This window comes from Pristiophorus japonicus, unplaced genomic scaffold, assembly GCF_044704955.1.
Source record: "Pristiophorus japonicus isolate sPriJap1 unplaced genomic scaffold, sPriJap1.hap1 HAP1_SCAFFOLD_1065, whole genome shotgun sequence".
Classification (NCBI taxonomy): domain Eukaryota; kingdom Metazoa; phylum Chordata; class Chondrichthyes; family Pristiophoridae; genus Pristiophorus; species Pristiophorus japonicus.
The window spans coordinates 45,808-55,340 of NW_027250718.1; positions in this window are offsets into that span (position 1 = coordinate 45,808).

Here is a 9,533-nt window from a genome sequence, read left to right on the forward strand (position 1 = left end):
CTCTCTCCCCCCTCAGTCTCTCTCTCTCTCTCTCTCCCCTCCAGCCTGTCTCTCTCTCCCCCCAGTCTCTCTCTCTCTCCCCCCAGTCTCTCTCTCTCCCCCCTCAGTCTCTCTCTCTCTCTCTCTCCCCCCCCCAGTCTCTCTCTCTCTCTCCCCCCCAGTCTGTCTCTCTCTCGACCCCCCCATGCTCGCTCTCTGCCCCCCAGTCTCTCTCTCTCTCTCTCTCCCCCTCCAGTCTCTCTCTCTCTCTCCCCCCTCAGTCTCTCTCTCTCTCTCTCGACCCCCCCCATGCTTGCTCTCTCCCCCCCAGTCTCTCTCTCTCTCTCTCCCCCCCAGTCATTCTCTCTCTCCCCCCAGTCTCTCTCTCTCTCTCCCCCCAGTCTCTCTCTCTCCCCCCTCAGACTCTCTCTCACTCTCCCGCCCCAGTCTCTCTCTCTCTCTCCCCCCAGTCTCTCTCTCTCCCCCCAGTCTCTCTCTCTCCCCCCAGTCTCTCTCTCTCTCCCCCCAGTCTCTCTCTCTCCCCCCCAGTCTCTCTCTCTCTCGACCCCCCCAGTCTCTCTCTCTCCCCCCCCAGTCTCTCTCTCTCTCTCTCTCTCTCTCCCCCAGTCTCTCTCTCTCTCCCCCCAGTCTCTCTCTCTCCCCCCCCAGTCTCTCTCTCTCTCTCTCCCCAGTCTCTCTCTCTCTCCCCCCAGTCTCTCTCTCTCCCCCCAGTCTCTCTCTCTCCCCCCTCAGTCTCTCTCTCTCTCTCTCTCCCCTCCAGCCTGTCTCTCTCTCCCCCCAGTCTCTCTCTCTCTCCCCCCAGTCTCTCTCTCTCCCCCCTCAGTCTCTCTCTCTCTCTCTCTCCCCCCGCAGTCTCTCTCTCTCTCTCCCCCCCAGTCTGTCTCTCTCTCGACCCCCCCCATGCTCTCTCTCTCCCCCCCCAGTCTCTCTCTCTCTCTCTCCCCCTCCAGTCTCTCTCTCTCTCTCCCCCCCAGTCTCTCTCTCTCTCCCCCCAGTCTCTCTCTCTCTCTCCCCCCCAGTCTCTCTCTCCCCCCCAGTCTCTCTCTCTCTCCCCCTCCAGTCACTTTCTCTCTCTCTCCCCAGTCTCTCTCTCTCTCCCCCCAGTTTCTCTCTCTCTCCCCTCCCAGTCTCTCTCTCTCTCCCCCCAGTCTCTCTCTCTCCTCCCTCAGTCTTTCTCTCTCTCTTCCCCCAGTCTCTCTCTCTCTCTCCCCCCAGTCTGTCTCTCTCTCGACCCCCCCCATGCTCGCTCTCTCCCCCCCAGTCTCTCTCTCTCTCTCCCCCCACAGTCTCTCTCTCTCTCTCCCCCCCAGTCTCTCTCTCTCTCCCGCCAGTCTCTCTCTCTCTCTCCCCCAGTCTCTCTCTCTCTATCGCCCGCCAGCCTCTCTCTCTCTCGACCCCCCCCATGCTCGCTCTCTCCCCCCCAGTCTCTCTCTCTCTCTCTCCCCCAGTCTCTTTGTCTCCCCCCCAGTCTCTCTCTCTCTCTCTCCCCCAGTCTCTCTCTCTCTCCCCCCCAGTCTCTCTCTCTCTCTCTCCCCAAGTCTCTCTCTCTCTCCCCCGCAGTCTCTCTCTCTCCCCCCCCATTCTCTCTCTCTCTCTCCCCCCAGTCTCTCTCTCTCCCCCCCCCATTCTCTCTCTCTCTCGACCCCCATTCTCTCTCTCTCTCTCCCCCCCAGTCTCTCTCTCTCTCCCCCCCATTCTCTCTCTCTCTCTCCCCCCCAGTCTCTCTCTCTCCCCCCCATTCTCTCTCTCTCTCTCCCCCCCAGTCTCTCTCTCTCTCCCCCCCAGTCTCTCTCTCTCTCTCCCCCCCAGTCTCTCTCTCTCTCTCTCCCCCAGTCTCTCTCTCTCTCCCCCCCAGTCTCTCTCTCTCCCCCCCCGTTCTCTCTCTCTCTCTCCCCCCAGTCTCTCTCTCTCTCTCCCCCCAGTCTCTCTCTCTCTACCCCCAGTCTCTCTCTCTCCCCCCCATTCTCTCTCTCTCTCTCCCCCCCAGTCTCTCTCTCTCCCCCCCCATTCTCTCTCTCTCTCGATCCCCCCCATGCTCGCTCTCTCCCCCCCAGTCTCTCTCTCTCTCTCCCCCCCCAGTCTCTCTCTCCCCCCTAAGCTCTCTCTCTCTCTCTCTCCCCCCAGTCTCTCTCTCCCCCCAGTCTCTCTCTCCCCGCAGTCTCTCTCTCCCCCCGAGTCTCTCTCACTCTCTCCCCCCCAGTCTCTCTCTCCCCCCTAAGCTCTCTCTCTCTCTCTCTCTCCCCCCAGTCTCTCTCTCCCCCCCAGTCTCTCTCACCCCCCAGTCTCTCTCTCTCCCCCCCAGTCTCTCTCTCTCTCCCCCCCAGTCTCTCTCTCTCTCCCCCCAGTCTCTCTCTCTCCCCCCAGTCTCTCTCTCTCTCTCCCCCCAGTCTCTCTCTCCCCCCTAAGCTCTCTCTCTCTCTCTCTCCCCAGTCTCTCTCTCCCCCCCAGTCTCTCTCTCCCCGCCAGTCTCTCTCTCTCTCCCCCCACTCTCTCGCTTTCTCTCTCCCCCCAGTCTCTCTCTCTCCCCCAGTCTCTCTCTCTCCCCCCCCAGTCTCTCTCTCTCTCCCCCCAGTCTCTCTCTCTCCCCTCAGTCTCTCTCTCTCTCTCTCCCCCAGTCTCTCTCTCTCTCCCCCCCAGTCTCTCTCTCTCCCCCCCCGTTCTCTCTCTCTCTCTCCCCCAGTCTCTCTCTCTCTCTCTCTCTCTCCCCCCAGTCTCTCTCTCTCTACCCCCAGTCTCTCTCTCTCCCCCCCATTCTCTCTCTCTCTCTCCCCCCCAGTCTCTCTCTCTCCCCCCCCATTCTCTCTCTCTCTCGATCCCCCCCATGCTCGCTCTCTCCCCCCAGTCTCTCTCTCTCTCTCCCCCCCCAGTCTCTCTCTCCCCCCTAAGCTCTCTCTCTCTCTCTCTCCCCCCAGTCTCTCTCTCCCCCCAGTCTCTCTCTCCCCGCAGTCTCTCTCTCCCCCCGAGTCTCTCTCTCTCTCTCCCCCCCAGTCTCTCTCTCCCCCCTAAGCTCTCTCTCTCTCTCTCTCCCCCCAGTCTCTCTCTCCCCCCCAGTCTCTCTCACCCCCCAGTCTCTCTCTCTCCCCCCCAGTCTCTCTCTCTCTCCCCCCCAGTCTCTCTCTCTCTCCCCCCAGTCTCTCTCTCTCCCCCCAGTCTCTCTCTCTCTCTCCCCCCCAGTCTCTCTCTCCCCCCTAAGCTCTCTCTCTCTCTCTCTCTCCCCAGTCTCTCTCTCCCCCCCCAGTCTCTCTCTCCCCCCCAGTCTCTCTCTCTCTCCCCCCACTCTCTCGCTTTCTCTCTCCCCCCAGTCTCTCTCTCTCCCCCAGTCTCTCTCTCTCCCCCCCCAGTCTCTCTCTCTCTCCCCCCCAGTCTCTCTCTCTCTCTCTCCCCCCGCTAAGCTCTCTCTCTCTCTCCCCCCAGTCTCTCTCTCTCTCTCTCTCTCTCCCCCCCCAGTCTCTCTCTCTCTCTCCCCCCCCAGTCTCTCTCTCTCTCTCCCCCCAGTCTCTCTCTCTCTCTCCCCCCAATCTCTCTCTCTCCCCCCCCAGTCTCTCTCTCTCTCCCCCTCAGTCTCTCTCTCTCTCCCCCCAGTCTCTCTCTCCCCCCCCAGTCTCTCTCTCTCTCCCCCCAGTCTCTCTCTCTCTCTCCTCCCAGTCTCTCTCTCTTCCACTCCAGTCTCTCTCTCTCTCCCCCCAGTCTCTCTCTGTCTCTCCCCCCCCCCTAAGCTCTCTCTCTCTCTGCCCCCAGTCTCTCTCTCTCCCCCCCACAGTCTCTCTCTCTCTCCCCACCCCCCCAGTCTCTCTCTCTCTCCCCCCAGTCTCTCTCTCTCCCCCCAATCTCTCTCTCTCTCCCCCCCAGTCTCTCTCTCTCCCAGTCTCTCTCTCTCTCCCCCCAGTCTCTCTCTCTTTCCCCCCAGTCTCTCTCTCTCTCTCTCCCCCCCCCCCAGTCTCTCTCTCTCTCTCCCCAAGCTCTCTCTCTCGATCCCCCCAAGCTCTCTTTCTCTCTCTCCCCCAGTATCTCTCTCTCTCTCCCCCGCAGTCTCTCTCTCTCCCCGCTCAGTCTCTCTCTTTCTCTCCCCCCCCCCAAGCTCTCTCTCTTTCTCCCCCCCAAGCTCTCTCTCTCTCTCTCTCTCTCTCTCCCCCCCAAGCTCTTTCTCTCTCTCTCTCCCCTCCCCAAGCTCTATCTCTCTCTCTCTCTCCCCCCCCCCAAGCTCTCTCTCTCTCTCTCCCCCCCAAGCTCTCTCTCTCTCTCTCTCTCGCTCCCCCCAAGCTCTCTCTCTCTCTCTCTCGCTCCCCCCAAGCTCTCTCTCTCTCTCTCTGCCCCCCACCCAAGCTCTCTCTCTCTCTCACTCTCCCCCCCAAGCTCTCTCTCTCTCTCTACCCCCCAAGCTCTCTCTCTCTCTCTTGCTCCCCCCAAGCTCTCTCTCTCTCTCCCCCCTCAGTCTCTCTCTCTCTCCCCCCTCAGTCTCTCTCTCTCCCCCCCGCCAAGCTCTCTCTCTCTCCCCCTCCCAAGCTCTCTCTCTCTCTCTCTCTCCCCCCTCAGTCTCTCTCTCTCTCCCCCTCCCAAGCTCCCTCTCTCTCTCTCTCCCCCCCTCAGTCTCTCTCTCTCTCTCCCCCCTCAGTCTCTCTCTCTCTCTCCCCCCTGCCAAGCTCTCTCTCTCTCCCCCTCCCAAGCTCTCTCTCACTCTCTCTCCCCCATCAGTCTCTCTCTCTTTCTCCCCCCTCAGTCTCTCTCTCTCTCTCCCCCCCCAAGCTCTCTCTCTCTCTCTCTCTCTCCCCCCCCGCTCCACATCTCTCTCTCCACCCCAGTCTCTCTCCAGCCCCCCACCCACCCCCAAGCTCCCGCCATACCCCCTGTAGCACACGCACCGAACTTGCACACACCCGGGGGCGGGGAGAACGTGATCTGTCTTCTCTGTGTTCCCTCTCTCCCGCCCCCCTCTCCCCCACACCCGTGTCTCTCTCGCTCCCCTGCCCCCTGTACTCTCCCCCTGTACTCTCCCAGTGTAAAGGGTATAGAGTTGTAGCAGGCATCGCTGTGTGTGGGAGCTTGCTGTGCGCACATTTCCCACGTTTCCCACAATACAACAGTGACCACACTCCAAAAGTACTTCATTGTCTGTGAAGCGCGTTGGGACGTCCAGTGCTCGTGAAAGTCGCTATATAAATGCAAGTCTTTCTTCCCTCTTTCCCTCACTCCCTCCCTCCCTCACTCCCTCCCTCCCTCCCTCACTCCCTCCCTCCCTCACTCCCTCACTCCCTCCCTCCCTCCCTCACTCCCTCTTTCCCTCCCTCCCTCACTCCCTCCCTCCCTCCCTCACTCCCTCCCTCCCTCACTCCCTCCCTCACTCACTCCCTCACTCCCAGCCGGCTGACCTCTTATCCTGAGACTGTGTGACCCCTGGTTCTAGACACCCCCAGCCCCGGGGGAAAGGTCCTCCCTACATCTACCCTGTCAATCCCACTCAGAACCTTACACATTTCCATGAGATCCCCTCTCATTCTTCTAAACTCCAGAGAATATCGGCCCCACCTCTCCTCGTAGGCCAATTCCCCTCATCCCGGGAATCAGTCTGGTGAACCTTCGCTGCACTCCCTCTGTGGCAATTGCAAGGGGCATAGAGTTGTAGCAGGCAAAGATGGAGATAGTGAAGGGAGTGAATTGATCTGACACGTGAAATGATCCGGACACACACCCTCACACACCACGGGTACACACACACCCTGACACACCACGGGTACACACACACCCTGACACACCACGGGTACAAACACATCCTCACACACCACGGGTACACACACACCCTAATACACCATGGGGACACACACACCCTGACACACCACGGGGACACACACACCCTGACACACCACGGGGACACACACACCCTGACACACCACGGGTACACACACACCCTCACACACCACGGGTACACACACACCCTCACACACCACGGGGACACACACACCCTGACACACCACGGGACACACACACCCTGACACACCACGGGTACACACACACCCTCACACACCACGGGTACACACACCCTGACACACCACGGGACACATACACCCTGACACACCACGGGTACACACACACCCTCACACACCACGGGTACACACACCCTCACACACCACGGGTACACACACCCTGACACACCACGGGTACACACACCCTGACACACCACGGGTACACACACCCTCACACACCACGGGTACACACACCCTCACACACCACGGGTACACACACACCCTGACATACCGCGGGTACACACACACCCTCACACACCACGGGTACACACACCCTGACACACCACGGGACACACACACCCTGACACACCACAGGACACACACACCCTGACACACCACGGGACACACACACCCTCACACACCACAGGTACACACACACCCTCACACACCACAGAAACATAGACAATAGGTGCAGGAGTGGGCTATTCGGTCCTTCGAGCCTGCACCACCATTCAATAAGATCATGGCTGTTCATTCCCTCAGTACCCCTTTCCTGCTTTCTCTCCATACCCCTTGATCCCTTTAGCCGTAAGGACCACATCCAACTCCCTCTGGAATATATCCAATGAACTGGCATCAACAACGCTCTGTGGTAGATGTCATGTATCTTACAGTATTATATATAACTGTATCCTAACATGCTATACATGACTGTAATAAGATATGACCTGTAACCACCAGCATACCTTACCACCAGGGGTGCACTTGCAAGAGACAGGTATATAAGGACAGGTCTCAGGCAAGTGCAGCATTCCAGAGCTGTGAAATAAAGGTGCAGGTCCAGAGTGACCTTGACTTCACTACATGCCTCGTGTGAATCTGTACTGAGGGGACAGGACTTTTCAGTGGCGACGAGATACGGGATTACAGAATCCACAGAATGGCGAACAACGGATCAGATGAAAAGTACAATGCGGGAGACAATTGGGAGGACTTTATAGAAAGGCTGCAGCAAAGCTTTGTAACCAAAGACTGGCTGGGCGACGATAAGGCAGACAAGAGAAGAGCCCATCTCTTGACCAGCTGTGGCTCGAAAACATACGCTTTAATGAAGGACCTGCTGGCACCCAAGAAACCAGCAAGCAAGTCGTTTGAAGAATTGAGCACACTGGTGAGAGACCACCTGAAGCCAGCGAGCAGCCTACACATGGCCAGACCCAGGTTCTACAACTACAGACGCTGTGTGGGCCAGAGCATACCCGACTTCGTAAGAACATAAGAACATAAGAATTAGGAACAGGAGTAGGCCATCTAGCCCCTCGAGCCTGCTCCGCCATTCAACAAGATCATGGCTGATCTGGCCGTGGACTCAGCTCCACTTACCCGCCCGCTCCCCGTATCCCTTAATTCCCTTATTGGTTAAACATCTATCTGTCTGTGATTTGAATACATTGAATGAGCTAGCCTCAACTGATTCCTTGGGCAGAGAATTCCACAGATTCACAACCCTCTGGGAGAAGAAATTCCTTCTCAACTCGGTTTTAAATTGGCTCCCCCGTATTTTGAGGCTGTGCCCCCTAGTTCTAGTCTCCCCGACCAGTGGAAACAACCTCTCTGCCTCTATCTTGTCTATCCCTTTCATTATTTTAAATGTTTCTATAAGATCACCCCTCATCCTTCTGAACTCCAACGAGTAAAGACCCAGTCTACTCAATCTATCATCATAAGGTAACCTCCTCATCTCCGGAATCAGCCTAGTGAATCGTCTCTGTACCCCCTCCAAAGCTAGTATATCCTTCCTTAAGTAAGGTGACCAAAACTGCACGCAGTACTCCAGGTGCGGCCTCACCAATACCCTATACAGTTGCAGCAGGACCTCCCTGCTTTTGTACTCCATCCCTCTCGCAATGAAGACCAACATCCCATTCGCCTTCCTGATTACCTGCTGCACCTGCAAACTAACTTTTTGGGATTCATGCACAAGGACCCCCAGGTCCCTCTGCACCTCAGCATGTTGTAATTTCTCCCCATTCAATAATATTCCCTTTTACTGTTTTTTTTTCCAAGGTGGATGACCTCACACTTTCCGACATTGTATTCCACCTGCCAAACCTTAGCCCATTCGCTTAACCTATCCAAATCTCTTTGCAGTCTCTCTGTGTCCTCTACACAACCCGCTTTCCCACTAATCTTTGTGTCATCTGCAAATTTTGTTACAGTACACTCTGTCCCCTCTTCCAGGTCATCTATGTATATTGTAAACAGTTGTGGTCCCAGCACCGATCCCTGTGGCACACCACTAACCACCGCTTTCCAACCCGAAAAGGACCCATTTATCCCGACTCTCTGCTTTTTGTTCGCCAGCCAATTCTCTATCCATGCTAATACATTTCCTCTGACTCCGTGAACCTTTATCTTCTGCAGTAACCTTTTGTATGGGAACCTTATCGAATGCCTTTTGGAAATCTAAATACACCACATCCATCAGTACACCTCTATCCACCATGCTCGTTATATCCTCAAATAATTCCAGTAAATTAGTTAAACATGATTTCCCTTTCATTAATCCATGTTGCGTCTGCTTGATTGCACTATTCCTATCTAGATGTCCCGCTATTTCTTCCTTAATGATAGTTTCAAGCATTTTCCCCACTACAGATGTTAAACTAACCGGCCTATAGTTACCTGCCTTTTGTCTGCCCCCTTTTTTAAACAGAGGCGTTACATTAGCTGCTTTCCAATCCGCTGGTACCCCCCAGAGTCCAGAGAATTTTGGTAGATTATAACGAATGCATCTGCTATAACTTCTGCCATCTCTTTTAATACCCTGGGATGCATTTCATCAGGACCAGGGGACTTGTCTACCTTGAGTCCCATTAGCCTGTCCAGCACTACCTCCCTAGTGATAGTGATTATCTCAAGGTCCTCCCTTCCCACATTCCCGTGACCAGAAATTTTTGGCATAGTTTCTGTGTCTTCCACTGTGAAGACCGAAGAAAAATAATTGTTTAAGGTCTCAGCCATTTCCACATTTCCCATTATTAAATCCCCCTTCTCATCTTCGAAGGGACCAACATTTACTTTAGTCACTCTTTTCCGTTTTTTATATCTGTAAAAGCTTTTACTATCCGTTTTTATGTTTTGCGCAAGTTTACTTTCGTAATCTATCTTTCCTTTCTTTATTGCTTTCTTAGTCATTCTTTGTTGTCGTTTAAAATTTTCCCAATCTGTTAGTTTCCCACTAACCTTGGCCACCTGAAACGCATTGGTGTTTAATTTGATACTCTCCTTTATTTCCTTGGTTATCCACGGCTGGTTATCCCTTCTCTTACCGCCCTTCTTTTTCACTGGAATATATTTTTGTTGAGCACTATGAAAGAGCTCCTTAAAAGTCCTCCACTGTTCCTCAATTGTGCCACCGTTTAGTCTGTGTTTCCAGTCTACTTTAGCCAACTCTGCCCTCATCCCACTGTAGTCCCCTTTGTTTAAGCATCGTACGCTCGTTTGTGACACTACTTCCTCACCCTCAATCTGTATTACAAATTCACCCATATTGTGATCACTCATTCCGAGAGG